This window comes from Glossina fuscipes, unplaced genomic scaffold, assembly GCF_014805625.2.
Source record: "Glossina fuscipes isolate IAEA_lab_2018 unplaced genomic scaffold, Yale_Gfus_2 61546, whole genome shotgun sequence".
NCBI classification, from domain to species: Eukaryota; Metazoa; Arthropoda; class Insecta; order Diptera; family Glossinidae; genus Glossina; species Glossina fuscipes.
The window spans coordinates 742,244-766,093 of NW_024003757.1; positions in this window are offsets into that span (position 1 = coordinate 742,244).

Consider the following 23,850-nt stretch of genomic DNA (forward strand, 5'->3'; position numbering starts at 1 on the left):
CTTAGGTGGTGGTGAACGCAGTCCTACTTACTGGGGCACAAGAAGACATATTGCAAAGCTGTAGAAATTAGGCAGATTTTCGCACAGGCAGAAGTTATTGGGGCTGTACGCGGTAAAATTTTTTTATAAGACCATATATACATATGCCGGGCTAAATCCCCTTTTAGCACTGCGGAAAATAATATAAAAATTCCTATTGTGCAGATTGGTTATAATTTTTAACTGGATTCAAGTCAAATATCGCATACAACCTCAGGTGATTAGATGGATCCATGGAAGCATTCGACATTTTCATAATTTTCACATATGGTAAAGTAAAGGAGGAATTTGGGCAGTTGGCTTTTTAACCAATGTAGGTTTAATTTAAGGAAGTTAATTTGACTAAGTCCTTAAATAATCCATACTTGCTAATAAAATAAGCTTTATGTTATAAAATAATATTTGAGCCGATAGCCTGTGCTGCTAGTGCTCAATGTCTTTTTTTTTTTAGTCTAAGAATTTATTTCATTAGTCTAAAATTATAATAATAATAATAATAAAATAAAGCCATAAATGCAAGTCTGGAAATAAATATTAAAATGGAACCATTTTAAACGTAATATTATGTGTAGTTTGAAGAGCTTTTTGATAAGATATAGCTAAAGCGTCGACGTCTTTTATAAATATATTTGTCATATATGTGATTTTAAATATGTAAAAACTTAAAGTTCTACTACTTTGTATATTTAATTAATAAAAAATTTAGTAGACAGAATCATTATTTATTACTATCATTTTACTACCCTAAAAATTATTTTCCTATAAAAAAGAACAGTCACCTTCTGAATACACAAACTGCAATCCATAGCATGTGATAAAAAAAATTATTGATAGATTTGTACATCTAACTTATAGTAGATACATGACTTTTGTTTAATTTCAATTCGCTAATTAACGCAATTGAAAGCATCGCTCTTATTTCTGATTCCTGAAGAACTTACCAATTTGGAAAAAATCCAATTGTAAAAAAGTTAAAATTCTTACAGTGCTGATTATATGTATTTAATTCACAGTCAATATTATTACTTGAAATCATCATAGCTAGAAATTGGATTGCTTATTTTATAGGATTCTATAGGAATCGGAAAAAGTAACTTAATAAAGTTATTAAGAGCATTTACAGAAAGTAGGAGCACAATAACATTGGTTTGTAACTCGTACATATTGTGCATATGTGCAAATTACCGATAAATTTTCATATAAACCAGAGGGTAAATTTTCTCGTTTTATAGATAAGTTCCGTGCACAAGCGAATGATATTGAAGAGAAATTTTAAGTAGAGTAAAATCCCGAATGGCGTTGCAAGTAAATTTATGGAAAATACTTGAAAATGGAAATAAGACAATTTTTAAATATTTTTCTTAGAAATTTAACCAACTAGGTGAATATGGTGGAATTTCGTTAAATATTTAAAAGAACCGAGTGGAAATACATTATAAAAATAATTCCAATTCACTTAATGAGATAGCACTTCATTTTTGGATTCAATTATCACTTGATCTCCAGTCTAAATCTCGAAATCTATGAAAAACGTCAAGTGCTGTGATAGTCTAACATCCCTCTAAAGATAGAATAAGCTGCTAATTGGATAAACATTCTGGCTTGCGCTTGAATGCAACCCTTGTCGGCTATTACAATAAAATCAAAGAAAGCAAAATCGATACTCTTTGAAGAACAAAAAGCATTTTTGCGGTCATTGATGTGAACTCGCAGCGCTTACCGGTGAATATGCATTGAAATATTAACATTAAAACCGGACATATTCACAGCGGTAGGATTCATTTATTTATTTTTTTAATAGTAAGACTTATTGAATGTATGTCTTTATATTTTCGTACGTAAAGATGTCAAGCTCCTCACTGATGACTCCGTTAACATGTTCTATACATCTTGTTTACACTACAATCGCATTTATCAAGTAAAAACTGGGAAACAGTCTTTTATTATGCACTGAATCATTTTCATTTATTTTTAGAGCAAACTTGTCATTTAAAAAAATTTCTTTCAATAACTTTTTGAAGAATGAACATGATACTAAATAAATGGAACTACCATTATACATATTTTTTTACTTTCATATGTAAGAAAGGCATTTTTGCATGTATGTGTGTTTATGACACAACACTTCTTAAGTGTCACTAACTTAGTTTTTATTATGTGTAAAACCGTTTATAACTTACAACATACTGAATCTTTTATATTTTGATTAAACATATTCTTTAAAGAATTTTTATTTTAGAGTTATATTTTGAGATGCGATTTGAAATAGATCTGCGGAATTGACGATGTAATGAAAAAACAGACATGAACAAACTTTACTCTTTTGACACAACTTATAAAATAAACAAATTTGACAAACTGAAGCAATAGCCGTCCCACATCTAACGTACGAATAAATGTATCATATAGTTACTCCTGCTGTGAAGTCCACAAATGACACTTTTCGGTATGAAATAAGGATGAAACAGATAAAATACTTATTAGTTGTGTTTATGTAGACGAAATCGGAGGCATAAGAAAGCTTTGCATGTGTGGCTTAACATATGGCCTGAAAAGCTAGAAAAGGGCGATTAAGCAACGACCAGAATAAGCAATACATGGCGAAATTTTCGAATGATAATTGAATTAAACGACTAAAAATATGAATAAAAATGTAATGATATAATAACGAAATTTGTGAAATGACTTTTAAGATCAAAATAAATCAATTTTTTTAAGAAATTAATCCTTTTTTGGTAACGTATATATTCTTTGTTCACTTAAAAAACGTTATGACTGCTTGTCAAAGTCCAATAAAAAGCTGAAAGCTGGACAAATTTTGAAGCGTGCAACGCCTACAAATCTTTTCCCTAAAGAATTTTATGTGTTGCTAGTCATCGTTTTTAATGTGTTAATGTTGATTACAACGTCTTCGAACCAAGAAGAAAATATATTATGTGCTTTAATATGATAAGAGTATGTCATATAAATCTGAAGTTATTAGAATGTTTTCTTATTCCATTTGCTTGGCTTAAGTATTTGATCTGGGAAAAGTAACTAACACTTTCGTTTCGTCGGTGACTACGGGAAACATGTATCTGAAAGTTACCTTATGGTTTCGTTTTCCGGCTGATTTGGAATCACGTATACAGCATTTCTTGAAGACTTTTTTGCATCACATATGCATGAAAGCTGTTATATACACTCTCTAATATTTGTTAAATCAAGCGAAAACTAAATAGCTCACATTTTGGGTTAGTATATATAGTATATACGATATTAACTCGGGTTAATTTTCGAGTTTCGACTGATTCTGCTATGTGTATGCATGAGATGTACAAGAAACGCTATCAAATTAGGCGTAAGTAAAATAACTTCATGCTAATCGGTAGTAGAGAAGCATTGGGATTAGTGGATAAGGAATCTTGCAAGACGTAGAAGGGCTCTTCGGGACACTTCAATTCTTTTTACGTTAACTAAAAATAAATCGATTTATATATTTGACAAGAAACAAATAAACAAAAATATACATATTGTCACATTGTTCTTTAAAAAGTTTTTCAATGCATTTTATGAACAATTGGCGCGAGTGATAGCATAAGGAGAACTTACATTCCCTGGTAATCCGTCTGCTCCTTACGGAGAAGTTTTTGGGGTCTAGAGGCTATTAATGGCTGGCGGGTAGCGATTTCTAGTTAAGCGTTACACAGAACATATTTTCTGTTGTTGTATCAGAAATGATACAAGAAATGGAAGAAAAGCTACGCCGAATGGATTTGTTTGGGTATAAATGCTAACACAAAGTACGCTTCCACGGGATTGTGGTATTCCTGATGGTAAGTAACTTCTCTTTGTGCTTTCTATGGCGTTGTGACGCATTGTTGCTCTTCTTTTGCACTTTTAAATTGAATCGTAATGAAATAAAAGATATAAAGAGTAAGACCGTGCGTGTAAAAATTTAAAAGTTGGATTTTATTTTGATCTTCAGAAGCTAAATTAAAAGAAAAAATTTTACTTTAAGACATTATACATTTTCTATGGGTAAATTCATATGTTTATATTCATATTCATTCATATTCGTATGTATATATATATTTAAAATAACATAAAAGAACAAAATTAAAAGTTGAACTTCATGATGGAAAAAATTAACAAAAATAAAAACGAGAATTGAGTAAACTTAATCTGACCCTTCACTTTCGAATTCACGCGTTCGAATCAAAACGTTCGTTTACTTGGCTAGCCGTAACCATTAAACGACATAAAGTCCTTTATAATTTCACTTAACAATTGAACAATTCGCTCTTGACCTTGCAGTTTGTTTGTTTTGTACCGTTGACCACTCTCAACGTGTTCCTTAAGCAATCTAACATGTCAGAGCTCAAAACCTTTGCAAAATTTTTTGTACTTTCATGGTAGATGCACTCTGCAACAAATTGCTACAAATACAACCCTGCAGAAGGTCAGAAAAAGATTGGAGTAGGAAGATACGCGTGCGGGAAAAAATTTAAGAAAAATGTGTTGAGAATTGAAAAACAAAAAATCGTTGTAAACATAAAAAAAAAACAATGACAATTATAATAAAAGATATAAGTTTTGTTAAATATATTATACAACGGCAGACGATTTTTTTGGTATGTTTAACGAGAAAAAATTAAAATAGTAAAAGAAAAATGTATCAAAACATGCGATGAATAGTGATATAAAAAAAGGTGGAAAGAGACAATTTTTATTCCGCTTATGAAATTAAGAAGCGCATGATATAATAAGTAGTAAGATAATAAAAAAATAAATATATGTATATATGTAAAGGAATGATCTGGCTACATAATATGGACATGTGTGAATAAAGCAGAAAAAGGCAGATAAACAAGTGCAAATAAACCGTAAACAACAACAAATGCTTCAATGATATGCTGCGACACCATATTCGGATATGGTGCTTTCTTAATTTTTGGAAATTTTGCTTCAGCAAAACGCCGATAGACAGATTTACACTTGAAAAGGCATGTTGATATAAGTAAGCAAATTTGGATTTATATAAATATGTCGGTTAAATATTAAGAAAATTGTTAATGATGTATGGAATTTGTGACGTGCAAAATCGGACCATCATTTGCCATCTTCAACAAATGGAAATATGGGATTTAAATAGCTACATTATTTAATTTCATTTTATGTATTATCATTACACATATATCTAATTACCTCAATGGTCGTGGGTTCAAATCTCAAGTGTGGTAGAGTTTTTAATAAAGCCGAAAGCCTTAGATGCTAGTGCTTTAAGACTTTAGTCTTAGAATTTGTTCTCTGACTAAGTTTATAATAATAATAATAATAATAATAATAATAATAATAATAATATCTAATTATATGTAATTAGCTCACTAATGTTTGTAAATATACAAATGCATGTATCTACATTTACTTTTACTACTATATGCGTTCTAGTTACAACATGTATGTTCTATAAGGATGCATGATCATGCATACAGGAAAAGTATGCATGACATTGCATGTACGCATATATGTAAATAACATGAGTGTAAGCTTATCATGCAGCCTTTTACGTACATAAATGATTAAAAGGTATCTTTTATAAAGCTGGTTGCCAAATCAACAAGAAAACAACAAGAAAACAACAACTTCTAATTGTAAAGCAAGTTGTAAGATGGATTGATTAACGTAAAAACAAACATTAATGTTCAAGAAACCATACGCATTGTTATTTAAGAGCATAGATAAGCATGATTAGGCATCTAAATTAAATAATATGTTATACCCACTGTGGGTAAAATATCACCCGATAGTATGTTCCCCTATTATTACTAAAGTATACGGCGGCCAGCAACCCTAGCTGGCATAGTATAAATATTGCAGCAAATCGGTCATACAGGGAGACGATCTTATCCTTATTGCAGTAAGAATCTAACTCGTCTTAGGTTGAGATCGCCTAGCCTTGCTTATCCCTTTTTTATGGTGCGACTGTGACGCCTGTTAGTGTTTGCTCCTGCAATGATCGTCGTCTGCAGTTAGATAGGAAATTCTGATCCGACGGTGATGCCTAATGAGGTTTACCCGCGCAGTCATCGTCGGCCGCACTTCGAGGATAGTACGAAAGCAGGTTAGGAGAGCGAGAAGAGGCGTTTTAATCCTGAGAGTAGTTACCGCGTACTGCGGGGGGATATAGTGTATTACGCGAATAAAACCGAGGTTAAGCAAAGTGAAGAAGGGCGTTTCAATTGGTAATTCAGGCGACGTCCAATACTCTCCGCAACATAAATTTCTGGTAAGGTGGACCCTGGCACGTTTAAGTTGACTCTCATAATGTTAGATTCCAAAATACCTCGTTGCAAGTTTGAAAAACAACGGACATAGCAAGCTGTCCTAAATGAAACAACTTTTAACAACTTTATTTATTATATATATTCTGTGAGAGGAATTTTTACTTCGTTGAAAAATTTTATTCTGTTAATCAAATAGTGCCGGAGTAGGCCTCAGTGGCTTTTCGCAAGCGTTCTTACCTTCTATTAATATTCCCCCTTTGAATATAAACAAATAAAATTTCAATATTCTTTCACACTATAGTCTAATTTCCTATGTTAAATTCCCAACGGATAAAAACGGATTTTTCTATTTCGGATGCCGGTATGTTACCTCGTCGACGCTTCTTCTTCACTACGCTTCTGGTTGAAAAAAAATTGGCGTTGTCAATCGGTTAGATGATCACATTCGAAGAATGTTAACTATATTATTTCGAATTTGATATTTACATTCCATTCCGCTATTACTTATGCAGTTCCGACCTATTACAGCATCTCTATAATACTCATAGGAGAGTAACAAAGTGTTTGCTATGAGTGGAAAGTAAAATATAATTGTCTTACTTTAAATATATAAGCTAACGTGTAGGACCAAAACAAGCTGTGTGACTTTCACAAACCTTTTTACAACATTAAATCCTAACAGATTTATTGGTATAATTGTCGTTATCGAAAAAAGCTATGTAATATTATATAGTAGATTTATAATAAAGGAACAAACGTAAACTTCTGTTTTCATTGCGGGCGATATTGAAATTTGTCGCTCCAGTCAAATGTTTGGATAATGATCCAGGTTTCCGTAGTAGAGTAAAATGAGGAGTAAACTTTTAATGTGTAATTTTGCGTTTATTTTTTATGTGTTTTTTATAAAGTATATTTTTTTATTTAAGTAATATATGTATCGTCTGAGGGCGATATGCCGAATACAGCTAAGAAGCGCAAGTAAATACACGTATGTAATTTTTTATTTAAATACTTCAACATTGGTTTTTCTTTTTTTTGATACAGCTGGAAATATGAAGGTATCATTTGATTTGCTCTAAACGCTAATTGATAATGAAAGACGATTTCAAGAGACTGTTCAACAATTATAAAGGGAGCAATATGAATCATTAAGGGAGAAAATCGTCAAAATCGTAGAAACGTAAATAAAAGCGAAATTGTGCAAAGTTTTTGATAAAACAAATTTTAATTAAATATATATAGTTTGATATTGTCGTTTCTTAGGAAAACTTTGACTTGTGAACTAAAAACATGGAATTTTAAAATATATCTTGTTCTGCTATATATAATATATATATAATGTATTTATATATTAACACATGAATTTACCTATAAGGTATGTGTAATGTTTTAAAATGAATTTCCCATTTCCCATATCTTTGTATTTTGTTATATTAGTAAAAGCCAACCTTTTAGTTGCCATCATTCAGGAAATCAGAAGTCTATCGCAGAGCCCATCTAAGGCTTACAAGATTCCTTTTCCGCCAATCTCAATATTCCTCTTCTGCCAAATATCATAATATGAGCAAAGGAACCATTTCGTCTGGCGCATACATTTTCTTGAACATTATTGTTTAATAACAAAAATTTGCTCAGGTTTTTTTTTCGTTTTGTTCAGTAAAATGAATTAGGCCTGTTGGTGAGAAGGCCAATATATTTAGTAGAGTGGTGAGTTTTTATTACTTATTGGTCCTTTGCGCTACATCAGTGACAGCGACACGTAGGGAAAGATGCTACACGGTCGATTACAAGTTTTTGTGAATTAAGAGTATTAATTAAACAATCGGAGTAAAAAAAAAAGAGTAGATTTATCTACCTTTCACAGTAAACAATTATGTTTGGAATTTATTTTTTTTCAATTTACAGCTGGTTTATTTTATAAATGCAACTATAAACAACCAACACTAACAGTCTTCTTCTGCGCATTGGCAGACTACAAACCCTTCCCTACGAAACAGCTGAACAGCTGTTCTTGTTATCTGTTTATACATAAGTTTAAGCCTAAGTTTGGAGACTACAAAACTATGAAATGGTTTGTAATCTATTTTTCAGCAGGTCACTGTGTGTTGTTAATATAATAACTGAGTGCAGTTTAACAGGTGACTGTCTGTTGTTAATATAATAACTGAGTGCAGTTTAACAGTGTAAAGGAAAATTTTTTAAAAGTTTGCAGATATTGTAAAAGAAAAATGTATAAAAACAAGCAAAATAATTGCAATGTTATTGTGCAATCTTGGGGCAAATAGTTAAAGATAGGAGTATAAAAAAACTTTTTTTTTCATTAATTTATTTACTAATCAATTTAGTTGGTTTGAATTGTAAAAGGTTGTTGAAACAGTTGCGGGATAAGAGTCGGTTTTGCGGTTGCTGTGGGATATCAGGAAGGATTTGATAACACCTGAAAATCAAAAAATTTCTTTGGCCTTTGAATTTCGGGTATTAAGTATCTACTCTTTTTAAAAATTCCTTATTGTTTCTCTATTTGAATATAGTTTTTTTTTTTTTTTTTATTGTGACAAGAGGAATTTAACAAAATTCACGGAAAAGCACGTAATACAATCAAAATAGCGTTGGACCTCGTTAAATCAAGATGTAGGTGTTTGCTTAAGGCAAGACTTTTACATTATAACCATGAAAATGCAGCGAATATAATTCATGCATGCTGCATTTTTCACAGTATTTTTATTAATGCTATATGAATTAATGCTGAAATGAAGTCAGAATCAACAGATTCGGCGGACGAACGTGCCACCAGCGGAAATCAAACCAACTTGCAGATAAAATGAAAAAGAATTAGCACAAATTATATAAAAATGTTGTAATGTGTATAGAATGAAATAATTATTTCACGATAAAAATGTTTCAACAATTTCATATAACAAAATAAAAATGTGTCAACATTTTCATATTGTGTGCCATAAATGTGAAGTACAGCCATAATGGATGTGGAGTACAGCCATAAATAAATAAAAATAAAAGGAGAAATAAATAATAAAGCCAAGTAGCACACTTGCAATAACGCTGCGTATGCATTTCTTTAAGAAATAAATGCAAACATTAAATTTACGCCAAACGGCCATTACCAAAAATTATGAACAAGCAATTTTATATAATTTTAGTTGTAGAAAATTAGTATATAATAAACCAATTTTATTAATAAAGTCACTTAATTTTGAACACTTTAAGTCGAGCTTGTCTTGACACATAAAAAGTCCAGTCAAGATAATAGTTATTTTTATTGAATAAAATGTCGAATTAATTTTAGCAATTAGAAGAGCGCAAGTCGTGGCGGAAACAGGAAACGTGTACCCACTCACTCTACACTTTCAATATCTTGAATTCATAGGGAATCCTCTATCTCGTAAACTATGCTTTTTGGGGAGCAGAGATGTGCCGAAACTCTCACCTCCTCGTGGTGATCCCTTGAAACGACCTTGACGAAGAAGAGTTTAAGGCTTGGACTATCAATAACTTGGCGACAAGTTTTCTGAAAGATAGTTTAGGGATATACTGTAAGAAGCACTTTTTTCACATAGATTATTGCTAAGAAGGAAATACAAATCAGCTAGTAACTGGTTACGTAAAATACATTGATACAGTAATAGTCGAGAGCATGGTATCCACTCGCCATGTTGGATGTAGCACCTAATGCAAATATATCTTGGAGAAGGGTAGTCCAGTGTCGGCTAGCCGGGATTGTTTGGGTGATCTAAAGGCAACAGTGACTATGTCGCGGAAAATAAGACTAAAGGCTTTGTAGTGTAACCTTAAGCTCCACTGGCTTCAGGAGCCCCCCTACTATGTCACGTACAGGGTAGAGGTGACAGCATTGGTTTAATGCAGATTGGTGCTTGCCAAGATCCTTCGGGAGGGAGGCTGGCATATTTATATATATGCAAAAACCGCGATGGAAGCTAGCATGTCCCGTCCCCAGTTTGAGCGCAGCAATTAACCAATGTGTGAGTTCTGACTGCTGGGTACGGCCCTTCGGGAGATATCGCGGTGGTTTCTATCATTCCTAAAGCGAATAATTAGAGGTAATGATAGGTGTCAACACTCCACAGAGGGGGTTTATTGAGCCATACACAATAAACATATCTGGTTTCTCCAGTGTAGTTTAGGCCCCTAGCTTGCAAGAATGATGACATCTGTCCCACATAACCATAAACATAAAATATATATACATCATTACAATGTAAAAAAAAAAAAAGTAAATATAAAAATTTCAGAATTTAAAAACCACATTTCACATTTCATATTTAAAAACCTAAATATAGTTGCAAAAAAATTCAATGCAAACTTTATATGACCTCGGTTAGATTTATGATAGCGTCTAGCAATGATTTTTGACCTTTACGCGTTCATGCCAAAATTCTTCTTCCCCCCGTCTCTTCTTAAAAGTTCTTCCCGATATTTCCCCTTACGCTCGTCTCCAAGGCTAATATTTAGTGAGAGGTTTCCGGTAGTGCTACATGCCTTATTTTCGGTGCTTGTACCGGGCACCTTTTGTTTATTGTCACTTATCCATGGCATGATGTTGAAGTTGACTGGCATACCGTTACTCTTTTCCCGCGTGGTGTTAATTGACTATGGTTTATTTCCTTTCGTTCCTGGTATGGTGTCACATCCCTTATTTTATCTCTCTCTTGAGTTTTATTTGTATCCCTTAAAACGTACTATAAGTGATAAAATAAAAACTCTTTAAAAATGATAATAAAATTTGAATGGCATCTTCTCGGTACTGGAACACGCATGACAATAGATGGTACACTTGCAGATCCATCAGCTAAAAATAAAATTAACATTATTTTAAATAATATTTTCCATTTGGTAGCCTCTTTTAACGTCCACACACACAAAAATAATGTATTAATTTTAATATTAACATTCTAAAATATGTGTAATATATACTTTGAATGATTTCTACTTTGAAAAAAATTTTTTTTAATTGAAAATTCGTAAATTTTCGTTTTTGATATTTGGACTTGTAATTTTCATAAACTAGCAACCCTGAGCTAGCGCAAAATTGATACTGGCGAGTTTTGCTTTAATTCTCTCAACCAACAATGTTACTGCAGATATTTTCAGTTGAAGAAATACTCACTGCTTGTTAATGCTAAGTGTGTTTATAATTTGGTCAACTTCAAAAGAATAATCTCCCTACATCCCTTGCAGGTCTCTTTCAATGTTTCTGAGTCCTCTGGTGACATTGAAACCTTTTTGCGGACTGCTTCCTACGAATTTTTTCAACTGCTCATTTATTTAATTATTAACTACCCGTATTTGAGAATAAACTCCGCTTTGATTCTTAACTTCATCATTTCAGAAAACTACGTTACATGGTTTGAAGTCTCTAAAATATAGTTGTGCACCTGGACACTCCATCCATGGCATTCTATTATGTATACCAAAATCGTGCTCCGATGAGCTATGTGGTGTTATTTCAATGATTTTTAACTAGCCCATGAAATCAGGTGTTTTCCCCTTGTGCTTGAAGAGCAGCTTACTTATTCGGCTTTACAAATGTGGAAGCAGACATAACGTTGAGAACTATAGAAGCATTATCAAAGTGAGTGTCTTGCCTAAATTGTTTCAACGGATTGTTACTCAGCCTCTAGCTTTCGCTATCAAATCTTCTATTCAGCTAAGGTTCTCAAAAGCAACATCATCAGTTGCGTATCCCTCTGTGTTTAATTGTCGTGTTTACAGGACTTTTTCTGGTGGTTCTCGCACGAATATCGTATGTATCGATTTGAATTAAACATTTTACTTACTTAACCACTACTTGTTGATCTTCAAACCCTATGCTTCTCTTCATACATTGATATGGATAAGCTCTTATTTGCAGATCTTTCAGATTTCTGTTTAATTTAATCACCTCGGATGAATTTCCCGTGACGTCTGGCGACCCTCAACGCACTTAGGGTCGCTTTTATTTATTTTATACATTGATGCCCTCCCTTCCGCATAAATCCAACCATATTTTACTGTACGCTGACGATTTTAAACTGTTTTCTTTCTTCTCCTTGCAACCGTATCAGCTTCAAGTTGAATTAAATTATTTAGTTAAATGGTGCTCGTTACATTTAATAAAATTAAATCGAAAAAAAATGCAAGAAGCCTTCATTCTCAAGGAGGAATTCATTCAGGACTGACAATTTCATTGATTCACACAACTTGGAAAACGTAGATTCATTCATCGATTTAGGGATTGTATTCGACCAAAGATGACGTTTAAATTTGCACTTTAAATGAAGCTAGGTCAGAGCAAGGTGTCATCAAATGGAGGTCCAAAGAGCTTAATGATCCCTACATTACAAAAACGCTATACAACGCTAGATCAATATTCGTGTGGTCTCCTTCCTATTGGTATTAAGTAAATTCAAAAAAGTCCGCTCAAAAGCAATTCTTGTTGCTTGCGTTTAGGAATTTAGGTTGGGACTCCTTTGTTTTTCTGCCTCCTTATGAAAATAGATTGCTTTCGTTAGCCTTAGCGTCACTTGAGAAACGTAGATTTATTCTTGGTGTTTTCTTCTTAATTCAGTTAATAAATGGTGCTATCGATTCGTCCACATTAGCTGGTGCGATAAGCGTGTAATGTTCCTAGTCCCTTCTCGAGGAGCTTTATCTTCATAAAGTTTAGCAAATATAAATGTAGTTTTTCACTACTACTAGTTTTTCAAACTTCTCAGAGTCCTTTGCAGAAACCTTTAATGATATCTATCACTTAATCTCAATATCGGACTCTTTAAAGTCTATCAAAACACTTATCCTTAATACGCGCGATTTGTCTACGTCATACTCAAACTAGCTTGCGATCTTCACTATCGTACTATGATCCGAAAATGAACTAGTGTTGTTTATTATTGTCGGTTGCCATGCTTTTGCCTGTTTGCTTTATTAGCTTACAAGAAATGGTTACAAGAGACGAACGATATAAGGGTGCATTATAATGGCAAAACAAATAATTTGCAAATCGAACGTTGATAGGAATACTATAGTAGTTTGTTTGTATAAAAATCGATCGGTGTAAGAAAGTAAAAAAGTTATAGTCGGTTTGCTATCCTCATTTTAGTCTTAAAATTCTTTTATTTGACACCCATACCGCTGGTGTTATTAAAAACAAATTAATCGCTATGTCTACCGTATTCGTGTTAAAATTAACCCACTTTTAGGCAGATAATATATCTCCATTTGAGAAGAGTACAAAAAGTTTTAAACATTTTGTCTGCCTTGTTTGCTTCGTGGTAAAAAAGCATAAAACCTTAAAAAAATGAAAAAAAAAGAAATTTAAGTACTCGTAACTTTGTTTGAGCAAGACCGATTGGTCCAATTTTCGGATATAAAGAAAAAACTGTTTCGTAAAGTAAATGTGGAAAATTGCAGAATTCCATCTCTAATAATTTTCTAGTAACGAGCAAAAATTCAAAAATTTTTGTTAAGAGACACGGAGTTGTTGTTGAATGGTAAAACTAATGTGACGAGCCTTCTTTGGCGGGGTAAGCTCTAGCACTTCTTCCAAGAAATTTATATAAAAGAAAAATAATTTGGAACTCCGGATGTTGGTCTTATTATTTACTTATTCCTACGGAATTTACAGTAGTTAAGCGATTTTAAGGGGAGCGGGAGAAAAATCCGCCGTGGTGACCCGAGTCTTGCTTTGGTTCGTCCCGAAAGATTATTATTATTTTGTTTACGCTTTAACCGTATCGCGAGTTTCTGTGAAAGAGAAGGAATACGCCGCGGAAGATACAGCAGCCAACCTTGGCCTATAGGGCTATTCGTCCGTCCCTCACCGTTTCACGTCGCAAGAGAGAGTGCCCATTGGTCTTTCAGGCTAAGCCAGGTTAAGTCCTAGTAGTCACTCAGGGATGACGGCTAAGTCAAATCTGCCATCCCCTATCCGTAAAGTCGAAAAAAACCTAGCAGTAACGTCAAGTAGTTTTGTAGTCTGTGATCACTTACCTCTAGCTTCTGTAACACGACTGAAAGGCTGAGCGTGCTGCGACGCGCTCTTTTATAGTCGCGGCTACCATCACTGTCTCGTTACATGGATGTTTTGACTATACTCACTTACATATGCTTTGTAACGATATTCTTAGACATCTACTATTATGTATGCTAACTTAGGTCTGACCGAACATGTTTGCCTGCATTTGTGTTACAACCTCAGCTCTGACTTGTCTTAGCGTTAATACTACCTTAAGTACCAATTCGTACGATCTTATTGCTAGTACTGGCTTAGGTACTAAATCGTATGATTTTGTTAACCGTTAAGCCTGTCTTCATATGATATGTGTAATGCATAATTTTATAAACCGTCTTTTTTTCCTATTGTATGTATATTTTTATGTCTGACTAATTGTTATCGTCGATATAGGTATGATTTTACAATCCGTTGAGCACGATTTTGCAAAATGTGGATAATTCAATGCCACAGGTAGCTTGTTGGCAATTACAAACAACTATTAGTATGTTGCTCCGCGGATTACAACGTGTTTCCTTATGCAAAGACTTATGTATATTGTTTATATGTGTCTTACTTATGTATATATTTTATTACTAGGCTCATTTTCACCAAGCTTATAATGAGTGGTGTATACAATTTTATTTTTTTTTCTTTTTATAAACATTAAATTGTCAACGGTTTGTGCGGGAGAAGGACGATCTTATGATAATCAGTAAAAAAAAAACATTTAAGGAGCAAACCAGACTGACTGCGTGGGGTCTACATTTGTGCGGACGGACTTGTTATCAGTAAGGAAGCAAAACTCTTCCTTACACTAATTTAAAAAAAAATTAACAGAAATTTTCTGCTTCCCTTCCCTTTTGTAATGTTGCTGCAAACCAAATATTGTCCGAATTCAATTTTGTGGAGAAAGGTGTGGTGACAAAAGACAAAAGAGGGAAGCTTTCGAAAGAGTAATCGCGTACAGAGATGAGCTTCGCTAAATAATTAACTATTTCTTTTCTTCTCCTATTCTTACCGAGTAATACAATAAGATATATATGGAGCAACAAATATAGAAAAAAGAAAAGTTATGTTCTAGCTAATTTGTTGCTTGGCAGAAACCCTGATTCTCAGAAACCCTGATGATCACACTACTTAAAGAGTGGTTATTGTACGGTCAGTTTCCATTTATTCTTTGTATAAGAGCAAAGAAAGATTATTTATCTATTTATTTATTTACTTACACACGAAACTCAACTAAAAAAATTTAAAGGTCGAGTTCAATTGACTCTTAGAAGTAAATCTTATTCTAATTAATATTAAAAACTAGTGTAAAGTATATAAGAAGGTTTAAAGAAGGAAAAAATAATAATAATCATTAAATAATAATTTATTTACAAATAAATAAGGAAGAAAAAAAAAAGAAAGGTACGTACACAACTAACAAGAGGCATGCAAAAGCAAAAGCTGACAAACTTAAAACATTGGAAAAACTCTGTAGTGAGTTTAAAAGTAATAGGTCATTTTATATTTTGGTGGTTGCGATTTAAAAAATATATCATGTCATAATCTGTTAATTTTCTATCATAAGGCTAATTGAAGTGAAAGAGGATGAAATTTTAAATAATCAGTTCTCCTACGGTGTATTGAGTAACATTCAGTCTGATTATATACAATTAATGAGCACTCAGATTTGATGTTGAGGTTATCAACTATTTGAATTACCATGGTAGACCGTAAAAATTATGGAATGTCAAATCGGAACTAAACCCCATGCTATGCCGAATCGGTTGTCAGTGATGAAATATTCGATTACCGATATGTTGTCCACATGAGACTACATTTAACGCTTAGTTTTTTTTTTCGGATTTATCAACTCGCAACTATATTTTCTATAAAGGAAAAATTTACCATATCGCCGCATAGCGTTGAATTAACAGAAATTTGCAAATAAATTTGAAAATATTCACCACCGTGTTATGTTTGCCACTGAATTATTACCTGAAGATTAATTTAACATTTACTTACTGCCTCACAGGTACCAAAGAGACTAAATATATTATACATCTAAATAAAGAAATAATAATTTTACGAACGGGTAGGGAGAAAACCGGGTTTAATATAATTACGAGTGTCATTTAATAGTGTTATTTAAATTACCGTCAGGTAGCCGTTCCGTGACCATTCCGTGCGCTAAGATAGACCGAATAGATTTCTTCCGTCCCAATATACAGCATAGATTAAATATTAGTGACTGTTTATTTGAGCGATATATGAAATCCGGCATATATAAGAGGAACAGCAATTCGCCATTTGCCGCATAATATGAAAATAAGTTAATCAATTTACCGATATGTTATCCGAATTTATAACAGAATTTGCTGCCGAGGCATTCAGACCAAGTGAAAATAATTAGGTATTTTTGCTACAGTGTACTGAAATGTAAATTTATTAATATACCGCCGTATTGCTTACGTCGAGAAGAATTATTTTGCCGCAGTGCTACTCACGTGCAGATAAATCAATTACCATTCGATATCGATGTACAGTTGTGTCATTTATATACAAATCAGTTCATTACTGAGTAAGTTGTTTCATCGGCGTGCTATTTCAGAAAAAATTTATGGGCAATTTTGTTATTTATAAATGCGCATGTTTTATTACCATTTTAGGCTTATATTGCATTACCACTTACTTACATTATTATTTTATTTACGTTACCGTGCAGGTAGTTAACAATGTAGGAAATACTTTACATTGTCGCGCTTTTATAGAAAATAAAAGAAAATACAAATAAGTTTATGCGTTATTTTACCAGATAGGTGTATTGGATACCGCGTAAGCCGTTCTTAAACGTGTCACCGTATAGGTCAATTTTCTATGTCTGTTGTTAAATTTTTTGATTTATTCAGTTCACCTTACTGGAATAAAATTCATCTGGATATAATTTTACTTAGAACCATCTTCTATATTCCATTTGAAGGTTAATGAATAATAGTTTTTTGTGAAGAATTATGTACTTGTTCGTTTAGTTATGTAGAATAGTCAATCTCCTGATATATATTTAAACATGTTTATAATTTATCGACTATGAGAACAAGTTCGCCATATATATTTATTATATATATGACCAAACTCTTTAACGCTAAACTTTTTTAAATAACTAGTTTCTTTATCGAATCGTCGTAGCATCGTTTTACTTAAACGAAATGCATTTATAAGAGATGCCATTTATAAATTTTATTACGGTGTAGATACCGGATTTAACCTAATTTACCGCCGCCTGCTTTGAAATTGAAACAATACCACTACCATTCGCATCGTACACTTTCGGAATTTCCATTGTCATTCACTTCGCAGTCAGTTTTAGTTCAATCAGTTTACTAATGTGACTGTAATTTCTCCGAAAGAGCAGATTGAAGGGCTGGCGTCACAAAATTTTGCTTCTGGTGAATTATCCACCAGCATGATTAAGCAGTCTAGGATTATAGCCTCCAACCAGTCTAACAGCTCCATATTTAACCAGCCAAGCCAACAGAGGAGGTAATTTTCGGCTACAATTTCTTACAGAATTGTGGAGCGACCATGATTTGTTCCAATATAATCTTTTCCTGTTTAGCACAATACAGGTTGACAGTATACAATACGATACAATATAGGGCCAAACGACACCAACGTTGATTTCGAAGTATATCGATGAGGTGCAAAAGTAGTTCGCTTCTTATTCGAGTACAATCTGATTAAAACATGTTAGACCCCAAATTTCCTGTCGAACGTTCGAATCCCGCCCACCGTAGCAAATATCACTCGAATGGTGAGATTGGCACGAAAGAAGACCTTAGAAAACGTTGGAAGTCAAGATAAATCTTTCGCCATATATACTAACAATTCAGGTTTAAAAGGAAAAGCAAGTATGAAAGGTAAACAATTCTCGAGGCATCTACTACCGATTATGAAACGATTGAATCCGACAATATGCCGCTGGCAACGATCATGAAAATGGGGATGAACATAGTCAACGATGGTTAACCCCTGGGAATGAATCTAAGGTTAAAGTAAGAAAACTCATTCACGGTTGCGATAAGAATGAAACAAAGTTGTGCAAAGCGGAACCCGGCAATGAAATTCTTGGTAGACATGAAGGGTGGAGGAGGAGTTGTGTATGCCAAGTTATTTGAGACCGAAGGTTCTGTACGATAAACGCAGCTGTGTAACCACAAGCCATTCGGGCGCCCGCAAGTTACCTCAGAGGATCTGCGAACGTTATTACGTACCTGGTATATATCAGAAATGTGTAAATGGAGACAACATATTGCAAGCAATAGTGAACGTTGCGCGTAGCAATCTCAAGCAATGTAGTTAAGAGCAATGCCACCATTATAATCTGAAACGTTATAAATGGAAATCCCAAATCGGCAAAACCATTATGGTAAATCACTATTCGCTGTCAAGGGCCACTAACCATTTTGCTGCTAATTTGCCGTCACGTTATGGGGGACCATGTACCGTTACCCGGTATTTTGCACTTAGCTACCTTAAAAGGTAGTAATGCAAACCGGTTATTCGACTTAAAAGTCGTAAAAGGGGATGAAAATAACTTAGACGTTCTACCTGAATTGATTTCAGTTTAATGTACCGAAAAAGATAATTCAACTTATGTGCTTATTCTATTGAAATAATAATTTATTAATCTCGCTCTTCGTATCGATTTATCGTATCGAAGAACTACACATTCCCAACTGCCCAAGACCCTTTGATAACGTCCTGAAAATGTGTCCAGGAGCCTAAAATAACTTGGAGGGAACTGCCCCGCTGGTAGGTTTTCGAAGTATTTGCACTCCAGAATGGAATGAATCACGTTCAATGTATGTTGGTTGCGTTTGAGTTATCAATGCCTCCTATCTGGATGTGTGAGCCGAGCACCTACAACCATAGGAAGTATCGATAGAGCAGATACCGGGTGCCAATCTTGACTTACCCGAGCGACAGGGGCCAAGACGAACAGTCTGCGCAATGACAGTCGAGACCGAACATATACCGAAATTGCTAAGGATGCCAAAAATCTATGCCTGGAGTGAATGACGAGGTCCGAGTTGGCTACGGTGACATTACTTTTGCGTTGTATATCCGAAAGGGAGGGGATGTGTGACGACCAAAATCGTTTAGTCCCACACCTATTCGCAACTCCAACTCCACTTTTATTTCGAGCCGGGATATACTGAGGAGAAGAAGAGTAAACAAGCTCCTTTTTTTGGATCATGTGCCTGGGATCCGTGCAGGTAAGCCCGTAGAGCAGTCTACGTAAGTGCAATCCTAAAGAACATACCCCGTATATATGGACTGGCTAGGACGTCTGACTTTCTAGATTAGGTCGACGTAGAATTCAGTAAGAAAGATTACTAATACTATAGAAAACCGGTAACTTAAATAATTCAACTCGATAAACATCATTCCTCTTTTGTATTATAGCCGATTGGTAACTATATTATTTACAATAGAGCAGAATTAGTGAATAAAAGTGGTGAATTATTTAAAGGTAAGTTAATACCAAACCATAGTATACACATGGCGTGATAAGTTAGTAAATATGATGAACGTAATAGCTGCTGGAACATGTCCACGTCATTGTCGATAGAACAATAACTTTAATCCTTACAATATTGAAATTATATAAAAAGTTTCTGTTCTATAGGTAGATATTATTATCCTGCGACTTTCCACTAATATCAAAGAAAGCTTTTTAAAAACCAGGATTTCGTTTAGGTATTTTGTTGGTGCAGAAATCTTTATAATTAACTGTAATATACTTTATATATACATATATATACATATAAATACAAAAAAATTTAAAATATTATTAGTAATAAGTATTCTTTGTGATACTTTTTTTAACTGATTTTACCGGATACGGCTTATGTAGTCTTTTCATGGTACGATTTTTCATTGGGACCGGGTCTCCCATTGTAATATTGAGCTGATTAACGGAATATTTTTTTGTTGATTCTTTTATAGTTCATAAAAGTTTCCTAGCTTTTTCCAATGGGTACCGTGGTTTCCTTTTTAGCGCCTCTATCCTATCTGAACTGTATATTCGAATATATCTTAAAGCACTAACTACAGCGGTGCAATACATTACACAAAGGGAACATGTGGGTCACACACACACGCAGGGCTAAGCTTCGGAGGTGTAAGGGCCGGATGGCCATCAGCCTGCACATGGGTGTATATGCAGGCTAGCTGTGAATAACCAACAAGCAGTCCCCAATCAAGAGCGATGGAGTGGCAACGTGGGACGAGACCAGTGATATTAGGCTATGGGTAGGCACCAAGTCCGACACCGGTCTAGTGTTAAAAAAAATGTGATCCTGTTGGACACGTATTGTTGAAAAGGAAAATTGATAGATATACAGCAGCAAGATCCCTCAAGGCGCTAAAAGTTTCCGCTTACAGAAATCTTAGTTTTGCCGTAAAGAACCATCGCGTTTTAATGCATTCAAAAAAACATATTTTTATTCTGTTTCATCTAATTCAATAGCCGATATTGAAGTCAGAGTAGCTATCATTTATATTAAAATTTTATGTAACGTATAATTATTTTTTACTTACTCTAATATAATTCATTATATAAGTTCCTGTTTCGTTGATTCAACTATTTTTATTGCATCTATACATGTACACATTGGTATACCTCAATGTAATGCAGTGTGGTATCGACTTGTGTGTAGTAAAGTATTATTCACAACAAGGATCCAGTAGCGCAGTTTTGTGTGACTCGTGCAAAAGAGTATGGTGACACGCTGTAACTAGAAACTAAGAGCTCTGAATAGTGTATTAACACTTAAGCTGCGTAAATAATTTTGTTTTCATCAAAATGCATTTGAATACTTAAATGAACATTTTGATCGTTTCTGGGTTTCTATTATTTGACACTGTTGTGAAAAAGGTGAATGCGCTACACCGGAAGGTCTTGATTAAAGTACACTGGATAATAAATATGACTAGTTGATATCGAATTGGTGGTGGTAGTATTCCATTACCTTAGTAGGAATAGATATTACCCCGTTCAATCTAACAAGTCTGGGAGTGCTAGGTCGTAATATGGTGTACGAAGCTGCATCTGGCATTCGACTCTACCGGGTGGCGTCAAACTTTACATGGCCTACCTGCGATATCAATGGAGTCAGTTAAGGCGAGTACACCCACGAAACTGGATACCACCTTCTTAGTTGTGGTCCAATCAAAACGAATTTAAAAAAATACGAAAGTTACGGAACCGATACGTGCTTTTCAAGACTTAGCACCCCCAGATACCGTTTAGGTCTGAAGTCGTACTGAGTTTCCATTATGTGAAGCGCACTGGTTGAAACCAACCTCTTACATACGCATATACAAATAGCAACCTTCTCGTCAAAATCACAAGACTGCCGTCCACACAGCCGACTGGTTACAAATTTCGGTAAAAAGAAATCAGACAAAGCGGTACAAGAGCCAGCATTGAGCGGAAAGTACTTTAATAGAGTGCAGCAAGAAGAGATCCCTAAATTAGGTTGTAAATTAAGCAAACTATGGACGAAGCAGTGAAAAAGGCAGAGATAATGGATGTCATTTTAAACGTTTCAGGTGAATTGAAGAACCAAATAGGGTGGTTTTCTGCCAAATAAGGGATAAAGAGATCAAGAAAATATAGTTCCGAAGCCTAGACTTAGGCCACCTGCCTAGAGGTTATCGTGAAACGAACCGCAGTCCACAGTGCAGAAGATGCAGAAAAATTAACTTAAAGTCGTATAGTGCAAGAACGGGATGCATTATAAGTACAGAGAATAGTTTAGCGAATATAAATCACTTTACAGTAAGAACGGGTAAAGCAGCTATCTACGTAAGAACTACTATCCTGAAGTAGGGAAAAACGTTTTGTACGTTTTGTAGTCGTTACGAAGATCTTGAAACTTTCGATAGAAATTTAATTGTTCTAGAAGAGCGTAAAGGATACTCTCTCACCAGTAATATTAAAAGAGGTTTTTAGTAGCAAGTCACCAGATGGCACTCGAAAAAATCGGGCAGGAGGGGCGTTACAGTCAGTGGATTTATTGCATCATTAGATGTGGTTGTATAAAACGCCGGCTTCGTTGTTATTTTCCCAAGTGTAACGCAGAGCACGATAATAGACATAGGTATAGCATCGTTAATGTTGACAGATCGAAGTAGCTGTTATATAGTGGCAGAGAGCAAAACCTTAAGGGACCTCCACTATATTGATTTCGGTATAGACAATGAGGTAGTGCAACGAAAAAATAATATGTTAATAAAGTGGAATGTACGCAAAGTAAATAAGTAGCCGAACTCGGTAGCTCTGTTGGACAAAAAAGACGTACTACGGTACACTCACCTTTGTCAGAATGAAGGTCTGAGTGCTGCCGTGGCTTACATACAGCATACGTTAACACATATATGTGAGGTTGGACTGCCAGAAAATACAAATTTTTGTAGAAGAAACCAGCCAGCATATTGGTGGAATGAAGAAATAAACCCACTAAAGTCAGAGTGGCTAAAAGCCAAAAGGAGATGACCAAGGTCCGGAGGAAATGCAAACCATTTCGAGGCTTACAGAAAAGCGAGGTAGAGTCTCAGACCAGCAACAACAAACAGTAATGTTGGAAAGAATGATGAGAAGACATAGACAACGAACCGGCAGCAGTTTTAGCGGGAACATTATAGAGTTTCATTTGAAGAAACTTCTATTGAAGGAGCAGTTAAGACCTAAATTGCCTGTCTAGCACAGCATGTTGACAGAATGGGAGCAGGGTTAAGGAAATGACGCAAAAGGAAGGTGCACGTACACTTTCACCCCAGATCAAATTCTCATTAGTCATCAGTGTCAGTGTGCTGACCCGACGCTCATAAAAAAAATAAACCACATAAGTACACAGACATGGCTTAATCAATTCAGAAATTTCTGTTGATCAAGTATATGTACACTTTATATAGTCTCTGAGGCATCTTTTTGGGTGATGCAAACATTATAACAAAGTGAGTATACCTCCCATCCTTCAGCGGTGAGTATAAAAAAATTAAATTAAAATTTTATGTAAGTATTAATATTATAAGATAGCTTTAAATGTTGAAAAATAAAAAATGCACGGAAAAATACAGAAGTATAAGTTAAGAAACACTTTAACAAAAGCATAAGGTACGAACCACCCCAGTAAATAAAGTAAGCAAACACAGCACTTCTCACCGTTCTCCTATTGCATACTACCAGAAGCATTTCTCACCATTCTCCTATTGTATACTATCAGAAGCATTTCTCACCATTCTCCCATTGCATCCTGTCGTAAACATCATTTAATTTCCAACGAAAATGCTGACTGTCAATTAATGGACAAAACATAGATTTTTTGTAAGATAATTTGTAAAAACTAAATCAGTCTTCTACCAACATCAATCAATAAAGCACGAAAAATAATAAATGTGTTAAATAAATTGTTTTTTCATAAATCAAATTTTATAAAAAAAAAAAAATAAATTATAACTTATTTAACTGGCGCCCGAGGATAT